Source organism: Brassica napus, chromosome C3, assembly GCF_020379485.1.
Source record: "Brassica napus cultivar Da-Ae chromosome C3, Da-Ae, whole genome shotgun sequence".
Lineage (NCBI taxonomy): Eukaryota > Viridiplantae > Streptophyta > Magnoliopsida > Brassicales > Brassicaceae > Brassica > Brassica napus.
This window is the reverse complement of record NC_063446.1, coordinates 792,099-812,768: the sequence shown is the minus strand read 5'-3', so window position 1 is coordinate 812,768 and position 20,670 is coordinate 792,099. Positions and strand designations below refer to the sequence as shown.

Sequence of the window (20,670 nt, the reverse complement as noted above, 5' to 3'; positions counted from 1 at the left end):
TATAAAGAGGTTTAAATGATGATCCGAAGCAAACGTATTAATAATACATGCCAAATACCGTTATGTCTTGCTTCATACGAGAACACCACCGCTAGCATTTATTAGAACGTAATCAACATTGCACAAAAGTGAAACTCAATGCATTCTTTTAAGAATAAGCACATGCATGTTACTGACAGAATATTATGGAACAGAGCATTTTATTGCTTTACCTATTTTGCTAAAAGAAAAAAGACTTGACCTAGTGATAAAAGGGCTATAACTGGAGCTTCCGCCCTGAATTCGAGTAATATGGCCACCTAGTCGCGTCTTTAACGGTAGACTTTTGGAATCTTCACGGTTATAAATAAAAAATATAGCAAATGCAATATTTTGATTTTATATTAACCATATATTATATATATACCCACTCAATAACGTAGTGAGCCATAATTTTTTACTCGGAGTTATTTATTAAAACTAAATTAAATGTTATAAAATTATTTAAAAAGATATAAAAATAATTAAACTGAATTAAATTTCCATTAAATTATTAAATCATTGAAATTTACGAATATCCCTATGTTAAGCTTTTAAAGTTAATATAAATTAACTATTTAAAACTCCAGTAATTGACCAGAACAACAATTAGCTCAAAAAGAAAAAGATCAAAATCTTTTAATTGATGTTTCAAGGTTCTCCGAACGTTCTGTGTAAAACAAAAAGCTCATTCGTGAAGAATTAAACAAAGGGGGTTGTCACATGGCCGTGGCAAGCCACATTTAAATAAGTTGTATACATACACAGTGTATTCTTTAAATTAACTTTATAGTGTTATATAGTATATAAACAATTACTATGTAATAATCGGTGCATAATGTTTTTGTATGCATTATGGTTTTATACCCTAAAAACAAAAGCCGAATCAGAGCGGATAAAGAAAGGAAAATTTGAAAAGAAATTCAAAACGATCACCACCATTTTTGTTAATTTTTATCTGCTAATACTTCAATAGTTGAAAACCAAGAGAACGTTTAACATTTTATCGAAGGTGGATAGAAATCCATACATCTAGAAAAACAAGCATAACGACACCAAAAAAAAAAAAAAGAATCTAAACAATGGGAAAGAGTCAAAAGTGATTGGCTGAAAAGAAAATTAGTTTAAGATTGGTATTTAAAAATAAATGAAAATTTTAAAATCAATCATGGAGATGATGTTTTGCATGCATTAAGCGGAGCTACCTAATCAAATCATATACTCCCTATGTATCACACCGTTTTTGCAGGCAGATTAAAAAATTACAAAATTTTATTCAATCTTTCTCGTTTATATAAAAACAACTATAAGTACAAATAATTCAACCAATAAAAAATCGTACTGCAGAATACAAATAGTCAAAAACATAAAATTGCATTTACTTTTCACTTGGAAACTTGAAAACATCACTTAAAATGAAACAGGTTTTTTCTCATAAAACACCATTTAAAATGATACGGAAGAAGTATGATTCAAAAACATCACAATATTGGTTTTATCTCTTAAAACATTATTTACTAGAAGTTTTGTCCACACAAGCGAGCATAGTTATTTAATAAATATTTATTAATAAATATATTATTAGTTTAAAGATTAAAAAAATTAAATAAAACATTAAATTTATACTATTTTATGAATCTTTCAATTTCTTAATCTCTTAATTTTTATTGATTTAAAAACATTATTTTTGGATAACAACACTAATATCTTGTAAATATGTTGTTATCTTGAACAATTTTTTATTATATTAATTTATAAACAATGATATAATTAAATAATTATATAAACAAATATATAATTGTTAATATAAAGTGATGTTATTAAACCAAATTCTAGGAATTAGCATAACCTACAAAATCTCAAAATAAATCAAAAGCACAAGAATGTTAAACCAAACCCAGCTTTACATATTATATTAGTCAAAGTAAATAAAAATATTGATATATGTATAATTATATTGTGAAATACTTCCTATAATAATTGAATAAACACTCAAGCAGACTAACTATGTTGACAAACAAAACACTAATATGCAATGTATATTTGAGGAAATTTTAATTTAAATAAAGTTATAATTCTTTATAAATCTTGAAAAATTAAAAGTAAATAAAGTAAATTTTTAATTTTCATAAATATAAGGTACTTGTTGTAAATTTTTTTTTTTGAAAATATTATTTTTTGAAAGTTATTCTTACAACTGGATGATAACAATAGATATTTAGTAAAAATAAAAACAAAGAAATATTAAATTTTCAACTTAAATATAAAATACATGTTATTCTTGCAACTGAATGATAAGAATAAAAACGAAAGTATCACGAAAATCACGTTAACAAAAAAATATAAATCAAATTTATTATTATTGTTTATATACTTCTTTTTAGTATTTGAATACTAAAATAAATTTAATAATTTTTAAAAATATGCCATGACATATTATGTTTACAAACAAATATAAATAAATTTTTGTCATTTTGTATAAAACTATTTATAATATTTTTGTATAATGAGAAATCTAATTATGATATGTGTATATATAATACTAATTATAAAAATAAATAAATAAGAAATAAAGATGTACATAAACACAAAATAAATACATGGAATTATCTTCTTCTTTTTTCAAAAAAAAAATCCATTTATTTTTGAGATATTTTTATAATATTAGTTTTTAATCAGTTAAATAATGAATTATATAATTTATTTATTAGATATTAAAACTTTAATTAGTCAAATTAAAATTAAAATCATTTAATGACTAAGCATAAAATCACGGAGAATATGACAAATAAGCAAATTCACTTCTCAAATAATAGTATAGATTGATTCTTATCTTTTTTATAGTTATTTTTCTTTTGAAAACAACCATTCATCAATAATTAATATTATTTCCATCTCCAAAGGAGGCACACCATTTGAGTTTTACAATTTAATATTCAGAGAGAGAACATTATTTAATATAACATGTTATGCGTAAATCACAAGAATTAAGAAACTTAACTTTTTAATAGATAATATTATTAATAATATAAATTTAAAGTAGGATAACCAATCTTAAATAATCTAGTAAAATATTATTGATCGACCAATTTTCAATAAAATTAAAATACCTGAAAATATCAAAACATTTTATTCTTGAACATTATTAATTTTTTTCCAAAACATCTTATATTAAGGAAAAGATGGAGTATATATCAACGAAGAATATAAACCCTAAATTTTCTAGATGTGAGGACCATCCCACACAAATCTTCTTTTGGGAGGATTTCCATCTTGAGGAAAATTGATTTCATCTCCTCTAGCAATCCACCAAAAGTAAACTCGTATTCTTCGTTGAATTTCACAATCTTTTCGTTATCTTCGTTGTCACAAAGAACCTTTAAGAGTTTGTTGTGTTTTAAGAGCATTTCCAATCTCTTCCTATATTTTCTCTTATAATAGCATTTACATGTAAGAAACAAAAAAAAATAGCATTTACATGTAAGTACATTTCAGTCCAATTCTATTTCTTTCTATAAAATATAATTTTTTTTCTTTATAAATAGATGAATAAATAGCAATTTTCTATTTTTACTCTATAATTATAGATTTCTATTATTGAAAAATAAATTAGAGTAAACTCCATGTTTATTATAGAATTATTCTATTTTATAGACAAAAATAACAAAATACATTAAAGATGTTCTAGCTAGTTGTTTATTGTGGATTTTCTTTCTCATATGTGGAAACCATTGCTTAAGCTGATGCATATGCCTAAAAGAATCGCAATTATGAAGAGATTGTTCTTTTTTTTGTCTGCTATATATATTTGAGACTTGGGAGATAGACTAAAAATCTATTTGGATATATTTGTGTTTTATATTTCAAAGCTTTGTGTATTTATATTTGTTCATGAAATACATTTTTTACATTATTGACATGTATCAAAAAAAAATTGACAACATGGAATGATTAGTTAACCAAACAATGAAACAGTGACCAAAAATGATTTCTTATGGTTATTTATGGCATGTAACTGAATGAAATATGATATAAATTTTGATTAGGAGAATTTTTTTTTTTGGGTTCTGGATTGTATAAGGCTTTTCAAATCCTGTGATAAGGGAAACTCTTTTAGGAATAAATAAAATTAATGACCAACAGAATTTTTTTTTAATTTTAATTGAAACTTATGTTATTTCATAGCGTTTCAGTTTTCAAGCTCTCATTTCTTTCTATCCTTGTATGAGATATTATTCCTCTTTAGCAGAACTGTAAATTGAAAATTCTCAACGCTTTTCACCTATAAACTTTTTTCCTCAACATAATTGATTTTGATTAAACGTAATATTTTATATGTAACTTCTGTCAGCATCAAAACCTTTAGATTACATATATAATATCATGATTAATATCATTTTTACATATCCATAAAAATACATACACACCATAGATTAAAAACAAACTAACCACTAGGCCTGGGCAAAATAACCGGAACCGAAGAACCGAACCGGAACCGAACCGAAATACCCGAAACCGGAACCGGACCAATACCCTCAAATACCCGAACGGTTCCTATATTTTTATATCCGAAATAACCGAACCGAACCGGAACCGAACCGAGAACCGAACGGGTACCCGAATATATAAAAATATTAATTATATATACATATAACATCACTAAATATATATTTTTAATTTAAAATTCTATTAAAAATATTTGAAAATAGTTGAGGATAACTAAATTATTATAAAGTATCCAAACTACCCGAAAGTATCCGAAACTATCCGGATATTTTTATCCGAAATATCCAAAGTAATCCGAAATATCCAAATTTTTTATCTAAATCATCCTAATTATTTGATATTTTACCTTAAATAACCAATATTTTATCCAAATTATCCAAACTACCCGAACTATCCGAACCCGAACCGGATCCAAATGAGAACCGAACTTTTTATGGATATTTTCCGGTTCCTACATTTACTATCCGAACCGAACCGAACCCGAAACTATCCGAACCGAACCGAACCGAAAATAGGTCGAGTACTAAATGGATCCTCAAGCCCCTATCCGAACTATCCGAAACCCGAAATACCCGAACCGAACCGAACCGATACCCGAAATGCCCAGGCCTACTAACCACACATCTGATTCAGATTTCTATTGTGAGATGTATAAATCAGTTTTATTGAACCACAACAATAACAACAAAAACATAGATGCAAATGTGTAATTTTTCATCAAACAATGCAAGCATACACCTGCATGAAAAAAAGAATAGGCCATCTTTCTGATCAAGGTGCCGTATGATTCCAATCATATCTTTTCACCGGAGGTTTATAACCATAGAGTTCGTCTTCTCTAAAGTAGATCCCATCATCTCTTGCTATCCAAAAGTACGTTGGATCCAAGTGTCGTTTCCACTTAGACCTGTATGCATCAAACCTTTGGTGAACCCTATAACTAGGTGCTTGCCACATATTACACCAAAATAGCGTAGTTTTCCAAACGTTATCGCTGAATTCGAAACGCTTGCTCTGGCCAACGCGCAAATCATGGTCGCCAAGGTTGTCGTTTTTGGATTTACAACGGATCGCCAGGACTTTATTGTGCAATTCGTTCACGAGCACGAGTTTAATTTCTCCTCCTATTGTATGCTTGATGCATAGACTAAGAAGAATCAAAAAGATGAAGAGATTATTCATTTTTTTTTTTTGGGAAAGAAACTTCCCTTTTTGTTGTAAAGATATATTTCTCCATCTTGGTGTTATTTATACACGTTTTCATACTGAAAACTCCTTCTCTTTTATTGTTAGCGATTGACATTCAACAAACAAAAATAGGAGAAAATGGTTATGATATTTTGTTCTTTATCTTATTTTTAGTAAACATTTTTGTAGTCTTCTTTTTGAAATTTGTTTCTATATATATTCTAGGCAGGGCCGGGCCTGAGAATTACCGGCCCACAAGCAAAAAAAAAATTTTGGCCCCTTAATTTTAAAAAAACATGAAAAACACTGCAAAGTGTAGGGAGGAGATTCGAACCCGGCCCCCGTTAAATAATATAATGCATCATTTCCGCTAGACCAAAGACCACCTTATGTATTTTTTGGCCCCTAAAATTAATAATCATAGTCCGGCCCTGAAGCACATGCTTTACCTGCCTCTATTCAGGCCCGGCCCTGATTCTAGGTGATCTTTATATAGCAGGATAAGAAACGTATATGTAGAGAGAAATTAGAGCACACGTGATCATCTAAAATATCGGTGAAACAAGAAAAATAAAAAGTGTACCAGATTTAACCATTTAGTTTGACTAATTTATTCACTAATTCAAGGAAAATTAAGTTAAGAAAGGAACAAATACAATACAGAATTTATATTTATTAAAAAAAAAAAGAATTTACATATATTATAACACACGATCTTTTAAGTAGAAGGGGAAGGCAGGCCCGGCCCGGCCCAGTGTATTTGGCTGCCTAAATAAATAAAAAAAATTGTTGCCCCTCTTAGACTTAAACCTTTGACCTGTAGCTGTAGCCATTTACGCCTTTGACCTCAGAGCCTAATCTTTGAAAACCATTGAACAACAAGACGTTTTTGTTATAGAAATCATGCCCTCAAAAATTATAGATAACATTAACAACCTAGATTTGCTTAACAGCAACTTTGCATATTAAGAACATAAGAGGCCAAGAGAATGCTGGAGATTTAGAAGTTTCGCCGCATTTTCACTTTAAGTGAGACTTCTCTGTATGATTGGACTTTCTCTGCTGCATGTCTGGATGGTCTTCTTACCACAGATGTTGTTCTCACTATTCCTTCGGCTTCTTCAGCTGTAGGCTTGTTCTTTGATTCTCTTTCATGGTCCCCTTGAGACACCGTTGATGGTAACAGATCACACTCTGTCACTATATCTTTGATGGCTCCATTGGTGTCTGAAGCTGTCTGAGATTTACCCTTTGCTGGTTGCATTCTCGTCGAGACTCTGGACGCAAAGATAACAATCACATTACATCACTGAGACTCTAAAACTCGTCAGCTGAAATGCATGAAGTTCAACAGTCACTTAACAAACCTGGGTTTCCCGTTTGTATTTTTTGTCTCATGTATGCTTTCAGATGGTTCTTCTACAGCTTCGGAACTTGATCCTTGGCTTACTAAGTTTCTGAAAACGCAAGTGGTTTTAGCTAACACAATGCTATCAATCAACGTGGTAAAGAACAAACTAAAACGGTATGTTTCAACAAACCATGCATCATCAGCATTCAAGGTCTTGAAGAGACTCTGCCCAGTTATACAAGAAATTAGTGACCTCTACTGCATCGTTTTTAGTGATATCCATACAGGTTATTACTTGTAAATAGGAAGTTAAGCTAACAAACCTTCTCCTCTTGGTCGTCTCCCTGACTTCGCCTCTCTCATGGAAGCTTTTACATGGTTCAGCTTCTTCGGGCCTTAACCGAGCAGACCGTCTTCTCAAAGAGAGCCTGCTCGAAACGGAGACAGTGTCAGTCCAATACGCTATTTGTCCATTCATAGTTTACTAAAAACACTAACTAACTAACTAAACTTGCTATTTCTTTAGCTTCTGTGGCATTATCCATCACAATTAGTGTTTCCGTTTGTTCAGTTTCTTGAACAGAAAACCTTGCAGATGTCCTTTGTTAGCATTGCCTATGACAAAAGAACCACCAGACAAAGGAATTAAACCCCAAATAAGATATTCTTGTCTTCCCATTGTTTTGGAAGATATATACAAAATGTAATTCTCACTGGCTTTTACGGGGTTGGCTGCATCAAGAACAAACTTCTTGTGGATAGTATTGCCAACATTTTGGTTTGCCCCTTGAGAGACAACCCCCTTTTCAATGTCATCTTCAGTCTGACAGGTCAGTTCAGGGACAACAGAAGTATCTATGACTCCAGAAACTTTCCTACAAATGAAACAATACTAATTCAGGTTTGTTTGACTGCCAAAAGCTTTCTAAGAAAACATGGATTACACATGAAGCAGAAGATTTGGACCTTTTAGTGTTTGCGTTCTCTTTAACCTGTATCGGCTTAACGTCTGACTGCATAAACTATAACTATACTTAATACTCAAAAGCAATATCTATAAACATAGCTTCGGATCTCTCTTTTTATCCTTGGATATTATATTCACTAGTCCATTTTCCGCGCTACGCGCGGACTATGTGCGTTTAAATTTATTTTCAATTTTATTACTATGTAAATAATTTTGTTATATTTTCTGTATTTAATTTTATTATTTGATAGTTTAATAATAATTTTAGTGTCACTTCTACTAATGTATTTATCATTTGTATCATACACTTAAAAATTAAGAACAATTTTCTTTTCTACAATTTAAAATTATTATAAGTTATGTGAATTAAAAAAAAATTGTTTTGTTTTGGAGTTTATAATTTATTTTACTTAATGTATTTTATTTATTACTCCCTCCGTTTCATATTGTAAATAATTTTAGGGAAATGTTTTTGTTTTAAAATGTAAGTAGTTTTCGTATTTTTAAGTAACTTTTACATTAATTGAATATAGTGTAACCAATCAAATTAAATAGACTTATTTTTTATTGGTTAAATTATATCTAACTTATTTTATTATACAATACTTTTTAAAACATATAATTTTCTTAATCTTTGTGCTTTTAGGCAAAAGCACTTAAATTATAAAACGGAGGGAGTATATTATAACAAATTTTCGCATTGAGTATCAACAAAGATTTATAAATTGGTTTTTCAACTTAGTATTTACTGGTTATATTAGTATATGTCTTTATTAATGTTTTATTAAATATCCTTAATATTCTGCATATTGAAATTATTTTGTTTTTGCTAATCAACTGTAATTATCTTTCAGAGCTGTTTATAATTTTTTGTTCATTGGTAACAAAAAATTATATGAGCATATATTTTCTAAATTATTTTATAATTATTTTATTGCCTTTTTAAATGTAAACTTGAATAAATGTATAAAATCGAATTCTATTTACCTTTAAAGTTATAAAACATTGGATTCAAATCTAAATAAGCAAAACAAACATATGTCGTTCCAGTTAAAATCATTGAGGTTATAGATTTGTCAGCTTGGCTAGGCACAAAACCTAATCATTCCCACAATATCCTATAATTTGTGTCAGTTTAAGTTATTATATATTTCTTTTTTTTTTTGGTAAGAAGTTATTATATATTTCTTTGTGAGCACAGATGTACTTTAAAACTTACTAACTTACCGATGTCCAAAACTTTTAATAATATAACATGTTAAATAAGTTGTAGATAATAAGCCGCTGGATTTCTAATACCAAATCAAAATTACTATTTTTTTCATTTAAAGCATTGAAATTTTGCACACATATTAAAAATATTTAATGTTATATATTTTCTAAACAAAAATGTTATTTAAACATAATTCAATCAACAGAAAAATAATCTGTAAAATATAAAATGTTATATAGTATAAAAGAATAAAAATTTATATTGTAAATTTAAAACGTCTTGTAATTTAAAAAAAAAAACTTCAAAGAGTCGTCTATTAAAAACAGAGAGTGTAAAATAGAGATATTTTTTATATCTGTGGATATATATAGATGATTTTATATCCGACAATGCTACCTAATTTATGAAAAGTCATGTCTGATTATATCATTTTGAACTGTCCTATAGATTCACGTCTACTAATACTTCTTGAACCACGTTGAAGATCTCATATAAAAAAATTTCTACTAATTTACATATTTTTTTTTTGGTTTCGAAATGGGACTTTTGGTGTAAAATTATTAATGAACCATTAGTAAACCACTTCCACTTGTGGATATATTTTTTATGTTTCCTATTGGATTAAATGGGCATCCGTTTCTTGTGCGGAATATTTACGTTGTTCATGCTTAATTTTGATGGAATTCAAATATGTATAGATGTTTGGTCAGCTTGTAAAAACACTTATTACACTTTAGATTTCATTTTTTTTATTACAAATGATGTAACATCTACATATTTTATATGTGGTATATATAAACTAACGTCCTTAATTTGTAAAATTGTTTTCTTACTAAACTGTTAAATTAATCTTACTTTGTTATATATGTGCAACTTCTAATTTCATTCATAAAACGTTATGTTTGGTATCACGGAAAAATAAAAAAATTAGTCGTGTTAATTTGCTAAATGTAGGTGTCTTACAGACCCAAAATTAAACGCTATAGTAAATGTAAAATATCTCAAATTTTAGTCAAAAAATACTTTAAGTTAATCTAAGCTTTATACACACACAAAATATCAATTATCTTCTCTGTCACATTACAAAAAAAAAAAATTATCTCCTATGTTACACAAAAAAATACTTTTAAGTTAATTTTTGACCAGACTTTATCATTTTTTGAGAAATTATGTATTTTTTTATATATGATCAATGAGAAAAATTAAATATAACAAATAAACAAAACTGTGTTTCAAGCCATTAAACATGCCAGATAAGCATGATATACACAATAAAATTAAATAATTAGATAACTAAACTTAGAACATAGATAAAACTAAAAATAAATACATTTGAAGTATATATAGTTATATATGATTTCGCGTATCAACCACCACCACAGCTGTAGCAATAACCATGATCACCGATGCTATATTTTCCACCACCTTCGTACTCATTCAAAAATTCATTTTCCACTATAGTCGTTCTTGACAGAGCTTCACTAATGGCCATCAAGCACGCCCACCTGGAGAATAGGATGGTGATTGGTGATTGGTGATCGATCAAACATCACATATCTGAGCAGTGGTAATCAAGATAAAAAAAAATTATGTTAGTTCGATAGAGATAATGGGTTTGTAACATTAAGAAAGTCATACAAAATTTACTTACTGAACTTGGCAATCAAATAATCCATAAGATAAGTAGAAACATTAAAATGATGAATGATAAATGCATTTAAAAGAAACTCTACAACCTTTATATCTACAGAATCTATGTTCAATCCATATATATGTTTGAAGGTCTACGTTTTTTAAATGCAATTTGCTGTTAAGTTAATTCCATTAACATTTCTTATAGTAAGCTAATTCATATCAGTTAGCTCTTTACTAAAGGATAATAAGCCTAGTGTGAAACGATAAAAACTGCTGTTGCACACATGACACACCAAAAAAAATCAACTTTCAAGTGCTCTGTTTAGAGTCCATTAACCTGGAGAGGAGACTTGGTAGATTCATCTTTGAGGATTAAGAAGAAGAAGTGTGTGTTGTTTCAGAAATCATGAGCAACTTTATCCTCTCTACACATAAAAATATAAAACCAAATTGATATTATTGCACAGAACAATATCAACATAATGTTGTTTACTAATCAAACCAATGGAAAAATCTCATTCCCAAAACAACACAAATCAAATACTTGAAGTTAGAGATTATAAGGAACAAAGGTATTTCACTTACATATAAAGGTTAACAATCGAGAGGCCTTTCTGGAATTCCACACTGGTAAACCCTACCACTGCTGCCTTCGCTGTACACTCGAAGAAAGACGTACGCCATGGTTAGCAACACAACCACTTTCGAAGATAGTGATAAACTCGAAAATCTCAAAAGAAACAACAACATAATTGACCAAACCGAAAGAAGGAAGGGAGAACAAACAAAATAGAGAAGGAAGAGCAAATTGAAAGGAGAAAACAAACGCGATCTGTGTTGCCGCAATCCGCTCTCACCCTCCTCGCCTACTTCATTGGCTTGATATCCCCTGCATATATCATCACAATTTACCAAGAATAGTTCATATATAACATCAGAATGAGTTATATCATCACTGAGATATGTCAAACAAAATCAGATCAAACATTAAGATTATTGCTAATCTCTTAAAAGATGAGAAAATACTTACAGTGGAAGAGATGCTTAGAGGAAGTTTCAAAAGGCATAAACTCCAACACAACAGGAATCTGTGAGCGAAGGCAGACCCATCAATGGAAATGATCAAATGAACCAAATTTATGAGAGCCAAGGAGATCTTTGAAGCATTTAAGAGAGAAAATAAGCTGATGCCTTACGCCACCGACGCATACCTAAAGATGAATCCTTGTCCTCCCAAGTCGATAAGGAGGACTCAGAGAAGACGACGGCGCCGGAGGCAATTGCGCATGCCTGTATGATCAGCCTTCTTCCTTCTTTATCAGTTTGGTTATGTTGGCTCCATGAGATCAAGCGATCTTGGTTCAGGTCTTGTTCAAGGCACTGTAAAAGATGATGTTGTACAAAACTAAATATAACTCAATTTATCTTCTCCTTCATGAACACACTGCATAACCCAATATCCACAGCCATCAGAAACAAACAATAATAGTAGACAGAAGAATTTTCTATATACAAATGCAATAAAAATCAAGTCATATAATCAATATAGAGCACAAAATATTGTATACCCCTACCTTTCCGTTTGATTTAGCAGAGTTCATGGTTATAGCGTGATCTCTTTCTGTGGAAGTTTCCGATTTTGTCTGAATTTAGGTTTAGATGTAGTGATTTATATAGGTGGAGAATGAAGGGGAGGTGGAACGAAACCATAAAAGGGGGATTGAAGAGTATCACTGATTGATCAGGGGGGTCTGTTACGCCTTTTACAGTAAATGGAGATGTAGAAGACGAAGTGGAAGAGTCGTATTGATAGATGCTTAGGAGATAGGTTTTTGGCAGCTGGGCTTTACACAGGCCATGATTTAATTTTTGGAAACAACACGGAAGGTCCAATAACTCGACAAAGATGTTGTGACATGGCAAATTAATGTCTTCTGATTGGTTGATTATTTAATCCAACGTGGACATGCTCTCCTTTGACCATATTCCCCTTTTAGTATTGTATTGATACCCACAGCCACGAGGACGTTTCAAGCATCATATACTCTTCGCCTTATCATATTGTTGCCCTTAAAACGTTTTCACATGATACAATAGTTCGCTTAAACCGTGGTCATCATCAAACAGACAAGAATGTCAAGTTACCCTAGAATCTCCCCAAAGAAAAAAATGGTATTATAATATATTCCACGACAAATCTTTTATAAATAACCGGTTCAGTTGAATTATATGTACATCATTTCTTTTTGTATTTCTGTCTTATTCTAACACGTTATTTTATCCACAGTTTCAACATTCTGTTATTTTCTTTGGTTACGTTCTCCATAATACTAAAGTTGCAACAAACAATTGAATGCAGACAAGTTGTTCGGAGCGCCACCTTTGACGGTTTAAATTAGCAAATAGATTCACGAATTCAATTCATCTTTGACGGTTTAATTAGCAAATATATTCACGAAGTCAATTCACCTTGTTTCCTTAAAAACAGTCGAGTAATAGGCAATAGTTAAGTGAAAAGACTATGGTAGGCAAATATATTCAAAGGTCAAATTCGACTGATTATGTTCTTTTTCTTTGACCTTTTACTTCAACAAAATTCAAGATAACAATAATTGAAGATAATGTATATATCTTTAAGCTATCATTAGGTGGTTTTTTTTCTTTCTTTAGCTTACTTATGTTTTTTTTTGTAATGACATTAGTAATATTTTTAAATGCAAATTTACATTGAATATGCAATCACTAAACCTGAAATGATTTGATGTGTAATTTACGACTTCGATCAGCACAAAAGTCATATGATAGTTATGGTCGTGTTTATAAATTATAACTGTTTCAATACTGATTGGTTGTTTTATTAGTTTTTTACTCCGCTTATTAGAAAAGCTTTGGATCTTAAACCAGCTAATCAAGAGATGAGTAAAACTGAATGTTTGCATCAGATTAAATAAAAACTAATTGATGCTGCGTGACAAAAGAATGGAATATGAATGTTATTTTAAAAGTTTTAAAGGAATTTTCAAAAAGTTTACTTTTTCTATGAAAACATCACCTCTTTGTTTTAAGTTTTACCCTCTTATTCTTTAACTAAAAGATAAATAATCCATGTCATGGGTTCAGTGTGTTGTAATTAGAGAGTTTAGAGACTGAATACTTCTCTGTTATTATTAATTATCAAGGAGTTCCTTTATATAAAGATTACAAGATCAAGATAAATAGAAAGTATCCAAAACCTAAATTCACTAGGATTATGAAAACTATTAATACATAATAATGGAAAGATTACATCTACTAGGAAAAAAGAAAAGGTTTCCTTTTCTCCAAGCTTTGTGGCCGCCTCTCTCTTTCCTGAAGTCGTTTCTCTCTCTCTCTTCTCTCTAGGGCTTCGGTCATCTCTCCATCTTCTAGGTATTGGGCCGGTCTTGGGCCGGGCCTGGTTAATGGCAATCCACTCCATGATTTATAACACTCCCCCTTGGATGCCATAACCATACATGATTTGTAGTACGCTTCATGTTGCCTCATTAAAATCTTATCAGGAAAACCCAGTGGGACAAAACCATGATGAAGGAAAAAGAGTACAACACGCACTACTCCCCCTGATGTGAACCTCAGTGTAGGTTCTACATTCTACGCATCTTGGTGTGTGATATTTCCTGTATGTATAGGATAGGAGTAATCGGCCAGTTTCATTACTGAACCGTAATTAGACCACTTCGACTTCTTAGGTCGTTTCTCATGATCTTTTGATATTGAGTGTCCCGGTAAAGCATGTGTGCTAAACAATGTGAACCATATTGTTCTCGGGGATCACTATTGGGTCTTTGCAAATCGTGTTTGCATGTGTCCATAGTCTAGACGTGATCGTCTACTGCCAAACTCTTTACTTCGGTAATTTATGGTTACCATTCGACCATGTTTCAATCTGGCCGATCCATGTTCAGATCATAGACCTTGTATATACATGTCCATTACTTGTCTCATGAGTGTTCAAGATCAATGATCATTGCTGTGAGTTTTATAATCTCTCATTATGGATCTGTGGCCAAACACTCTCATGTATCTCACATGTGGACATCGATATTTCTTGCTTTAGGCAGTACCATATCTATCTCGGACATTGTAGTCATTTATCCATCTCTTGATGGTGTCTCATGACCTCTGTTGTTGTGGATTATATCACATATTGAAATATATATTATTAGGTCATAGATCTCGGCTCTCAAAGCTTATGGACTACAATACATTTGTATCCGGTTGATCTTTTGTCTCTAGTAGCCCGTGATCAAGAAGAAGGGCCAGACGCCTTTTAGTCTTAAAAGTCGGACGCGTCTAGTAGAAGCGCCAGACGCCCTTAGACGGACAGAGTCGGACATCTTTAGTTTGAAGGGCCGGGGCCGGACGCTTTTGGTCAGACACCCACATAGATTTATTCTATGCCTACTAACCTCTTTTAGGTTTAGTATAATCACAAGGAATTTCAAATATATGGACTGTATTGGATTGTCTTTTATACAACTCCAAGATCAATGATCATGCGTGATCAATTTATTTTACATACTATATGCAGCAGCTTTATGTTTCAGTCCATGAATCAGCTTAGGAACGAAGCTATTCTTTCATCTTATCCAGTGATCCATATGCTGCTTACTACATCATTGTATCTAATTTTCTTTCTTATGACCAGACCATTGTCAATTTTGAAAATCTGTTGCAGCATCCACCACATAGGAGTTTATCTCCTTATAATCTGTTCCTTTGATCTATGTGAGTACCTTGTGTAACAAGCTATAATCTAATGTTGTTAAGTAGGAAGACATGAACACTCTTAGACCTCGTGATCATGTGCCTTCTCTCACGGTTTCTTTATCTCACAAGATCCATCTATTTCACTGGTTTATCAGATGGCATTTCTGAATATGTATATGGCCAATACGCCCATCTCTCTTTTAGATACTTTGAATCTCCACGTTTTTTCTTTTCTAATCTCTATGATCTTTTATGATTGTATGAGTACTATTTCGTGGGTTCATGATCCTCGTTCATCTCTTTATGTTCAAGTGCTATAACTTTATTTATCTTTATACAAATGTGTGTGTGTGTCGACACTTTCATGTGGTTCCATTATGTTCCAGACATGATCTGATCACTTTGAGATTTCATTATCTAGGACCTTTGTTACCTAGTAGCTTGGCGTCCCAAGCCACATGGTTTGGTACCTTAGATGTGTAGCTGCGCAGCCTTTTCTCAATGTCTGGTATGGTTTCTCTTATAATCTCGGATCTGTATTCTATGCACCATTCTTTTCTATCCGAGATTCCTTTATCTTATGGAACACTTGGTCTATCTTGTATAGACTCTATATCAACTTGATTATGTCTCTTCTAGGACATTCATTTGGTGCTAAGCTGGTTAGTCATTTCTCGGGTCAGTGTCTGACATTTCGATTAGCTTCTCAATTAGCTAGCTTTATATAATCTTTCTTTGGACGTCTTAAATTATAATCTCTAGTCCGAGGATCTTTGCCAAGACAATGATGGTTAAAACCATTCTTATCATTCTTTTACCTTTTAATCTTTCTTTGTCCAGCTTATAATCTTTCTCTTTTAATATTGAATATCCGGATTCATTTGTTTCATGCAATCCGTACCTGGCCACTATTTTAATCACCCATGTTTTGGCTCACGGTCCTTTGAATTTGTGGAGAAGATCTTATTCTTATATATTTCCAATCATCTTATGAGGTTCCATCTTAGATGGCACATGTATGTGTATGTGGTGGTTTATTCAAAATCTCTTAAGATGGTGTATGTCTGGTTTTATGACCCGTATTAAATCTGAGATGGAAATATCTATGCTCACTTATATGGCCTGATGCATATGATCATATTATCATTCTATACATGTAAACCATAATGTCTCCAAGCTTATAGACTTTAGAATCTTAGTCTTATAGATAATGGCTTACATGGCCGAACCTTTTATAGGTAATGGCTTACTTGGCCGAACCTTTATAGGTAATGGATTGTGTGCGACCAAGTCACAGCCGAGCAGTTTATTCTCATGGTCTCTTCAGCCGGGTAATGGCCTCTTTGGTTTGGCCGTTTGTATCATGGCCTCTACGGCCGAGGAGTAGTCCTTTATGGCCGAGTAATGACCGAGCCATATAACATGGTGTCTTAGCACGAACTTGTAGCATTGATCATGGGTTTATCCTCTCTCCCCCTCATGACCATACTATAAGGTCGTGGTGCTTGGGACAATTAAGCCTAATGAGTTTCCCTTTATGTACATGTTTCACAATGTGAGATCTTTTACGGGATAACTCTGTGCCTTTTCAATCTTTGCATCAAGTTTAGACTTTAGGATGGCTAATCCTATCATGCCATATAGTGTAAAATTTCGTGGGATATATCAGTATAGTCACCACTTTTCTCTTGCCTCTTATCATACTGATCTTATAGCATAGTTTTAAATCAGTAGAGATCATAGGTATAGTCTCGAGCACTTATAAGGTCTTAGGCGTTTGTTTTTCTTTAAAACCGAAGGAACTTGTTTCCTTCTTGCCCATTGTTTCTATTTGGAAACCATTTATAATTCAATGGATCACATATCATTGGGTGTGTATAATGCCCTTTAGACAATGCATTAGCCATAGTTTCTTTACTAGGCTTACTATACCCCTTTCATGATTTCTTACTTGGTATTATGCTCTTTAGGCAAAAATAGAATCATTCATATGTTCAAGTAAGATCAGACAAGATAATGAATTCAAAACCAATTCCATTGTATATGTAAAATCGTGAATGACAATTAGGTTAAAGCAAATCACAAATCAAGGACTTTGAAATAAAATGTCGAGATCTCTCTTAGTCAATAGACATGCCGACCACTCCTTGAGTTATATTGGACACGGCTCCCTTGGATTCATCCTGATCTATATCGGTCTTATTTGTATCAGGGTATCTCATCTCACTGCTCATCTTTAGTACCTTGTCATTCTCAATCACCGTTAGGCAAGAGATCAGGTCATTGTAAGTGGTAGAACCTCTTTCTATGTAGATATGTTTTGACAACAAATCTTCTGGATGGAATGTGGAGTATGTCTTGAATAGACAATCATTATCTGTTACCTCTTCTCCACATGATCTCAGTTGGTACACGATCCTGGACAAGGCAAAGTGAAACTCGGCCACTGTCTCAAAGTCTTGGAATCTGAGACTCATCCATTCATGTTTGACCTTTGGTAATAATACCATAGTGTATCTGGACTTTAATTATGTCCAAAGGTCACGAGGATTCTCAATATGTAGATACTGATTTTTCAGTTCCTCAGTGAGATGATGACGCATTATTGTAATGGCCCTTAACTTTTCACTTTCAATTTCATCATTTCTTTCAATGATACATTTCCCGAGTCCTCTAGACTTCATGGCAATTGAAGTGTTCATTTCCATTCTGGATAATATCTTCCAGAGAGATTTAGAATGGTATAATTCATGGGTTCAAATCTCGGCATCTGAAATCATATTATCAATTTATGATTTAGAATTCTTGCAACCAATTAAATAATCAGTGCATATGATCTCATAAGTCTCTCTATGATACTTGGACCACACGGTCATGTTTTGTGATGCTTAGACTTCACGGCCATTATTTGATACAAAGATCTTAAGGATCGGATCATGATGCAATCCGATTTATATAACCATCCGGATACTAGGCCACACGGTCATATGGATATGCATTTAGCCAAACGACTTTTAATCAATCAAAGGCACAAGGCCGCAAGTGTGTACAATGTATTATGCCTCACGGCCGTTCAGTATGATTGATAACAAAAACACAATGCCACACAATCCATATCAATCAAGTTTACCAATTTCAAGGTTGGTAATGTTTCAGCTAGAGTTTAGTGTTTTAGAATCAAATAATCTAGCAACCTAACTCTCATTCAATATGTAAATTCTTTAAATCAATCTTTCAAGCTTTAAGTAATGAGAGATTTATGGTTTCAAGGCCTTTAGGAATTTTAAAATTCGAGATTAGGGTTTTGGTTTAAACAAGATTCAGATTCAAGTTTTAAAACAATCCTAATCATAGCTCTAGGCGATCAATCAAATACTCAAGTTTCAAATCAAAATTAAAACCGATTTTTCAAAATTAGGGTTTTAGGGGATTTTGAAAACTTTGATCTTTGATCAAGGGGATTTGATTTTAGATTCAAAAACCTTTAAGGTTCTGATTTTAATTGATCAATTTCGTTCTTAGGTTTTAGATCGAACTTATAGAGCTTCGATTTACTCATAGGGGATTGATCTATTTAACCTATGGCCTTTAGTTTTAGAGATTATATTTTAAGGTTTCAATCTTTACAAAACAACCAAATTTGATTCTTGTTTTCAGATTTTGAATTACCTTTATTTTGTAGGGTTGAACCGGACCACCAATGTCAGATGAACCTCTAGTTGCACACGGTCGCGAGCTGGCTCCTTATCGGGTCGCAAGCTGGGACGGGACGCGAGCTATCTGGAACGTCTTGCATCTGGTCACGGATGTGTGCTGAGGTAGTCGGATGCGATCGGGACGCGTCTTCTTCTCATCTAGTTCGCGAGCTGCTGCAAGCGGCTGATCTGAATTGCGAGCTGGTTGTGACGCGAAAGTGAGCTGGTTCTGTTGTGAACACGAAGCTGCGAATGTCTAGGATCAGGAACGCTTAAGAGCTTTAGCTGATCAGGTGTTTGCAAGCCGGAACGGAGGCAAGAACAAGTTAGGGTTCTTCGGGATTAGATCTTTGCACCAACTCCTCTTAGCTCATGAAATAAAAACAAGGAGTATTAGATTACATGAACACCATAATCTGAATAAATATATCATCAAACAACTAAGGTATGATAAACTTATCTTTCACAGGATTTGAATTTGGCTAGAAAATCATGTTGGTTCGGATTAGGGTTCCAAAAGACCAAGACTGCGCCGCGTATTGTTTCTACGAGTGAGGGCGCGTATGAGATCGGATCGACAAACGGTTTGCGCTGATGGATTCGTCTCGTCAAGAGCTTCAAGATGATATGTGGCTTGTCGTCTGGTTACCCAGGGTTTGAGAGATAGATCGATTTTAAGTTGCGTCTGGTTTAGGGTTTATGTGTGACGGATTTTAGGTTAGGTTTTGTCTCAGGGTTTTGGAGTCTATCGTGCTGATAACGTGTTGTAATTAGAGAGTTTAGAGACTGAATACTTCTCTGTTATTATTAATTATCAAGGGGTTCCTTTATATAAGGATTACAAGATGAAGATAAATGAAAAGTATCCAAAACCTAAACTCACTAGTATTAGGAAAACTACTAATACATAATAATGGAAAGATTACATCTATTAGGAAAAAGAAAAGGGTTTCCTTTTCTCCAAGCTTTGTGGCCGCCTCTCTCTCTCTCTCCTGAAGTCGGCTCTCTCTCTCTTCTCTCTAGGGCTTCAGCCATCTCTCCATCTTGTAGGTATTGGGCCGGTCTTGGGCCGGATCTGGTTAATGGCAATCCACTCCATGATTTATAAGACAGTGTTCTAAACTTGTCAATATATAAAGTTTCCACAACAAAAACGGTTAAATTTCTTGAGCAAGGATTTTCCAAAACAATGTCAAGCTTCCATTTTGAAAAAAATGTATTTATGTAAATTTAAGTATAACTACTTTATAAGAGATGTTCCCATAAAGATTGTCTTGAGGAACAAATTTGTTATTTCGTGTGTTTAGACAAAAAATCTTTAGAAGTTTTTGCTCTTGGTGTGCCCAAT

The 20,670-nt window shown here is 32.4% G+C and overlaps 1 long non-coding RNA gene and 1 pseudogene across 2 annotated transcripts; both read right to left on the bottom strand.

The window, feature by feature from the left end:
* Positions 1-5,716: 5,716 nt before the first annotated feature.
* Positions 5,717-8,082, bottom strand: LOC111204812 (annotated as a pseudogene).
* A 2,323-nt stretch (positions 8,083-10,405) lies between these two features.
* LOC106409972 lies at positions 10,406-13,371 on the bottom strand. 2 transcript variants are annotated; one of them, XR_007321043.1, is made up of 5 exons: positions 12,453-13,371; positions 12,090-12,322; positions 11,909-11,966; positions 11,464-11,767; positions 10,406-11,303 (listed from the first exon to the last, which is right to left on the bottom strand). It is a non-coding gene; the product is annotated as an uncharacterized LOC106409972 (long non-coding RNA). The 2 variants fall into 2 exon arrangements; XR_007321044.1 differs by having other exon boundaries at positions 11,464-12,322.
* Positions 13,372-20,670: the final 7,299 nt, after the last annotated feature.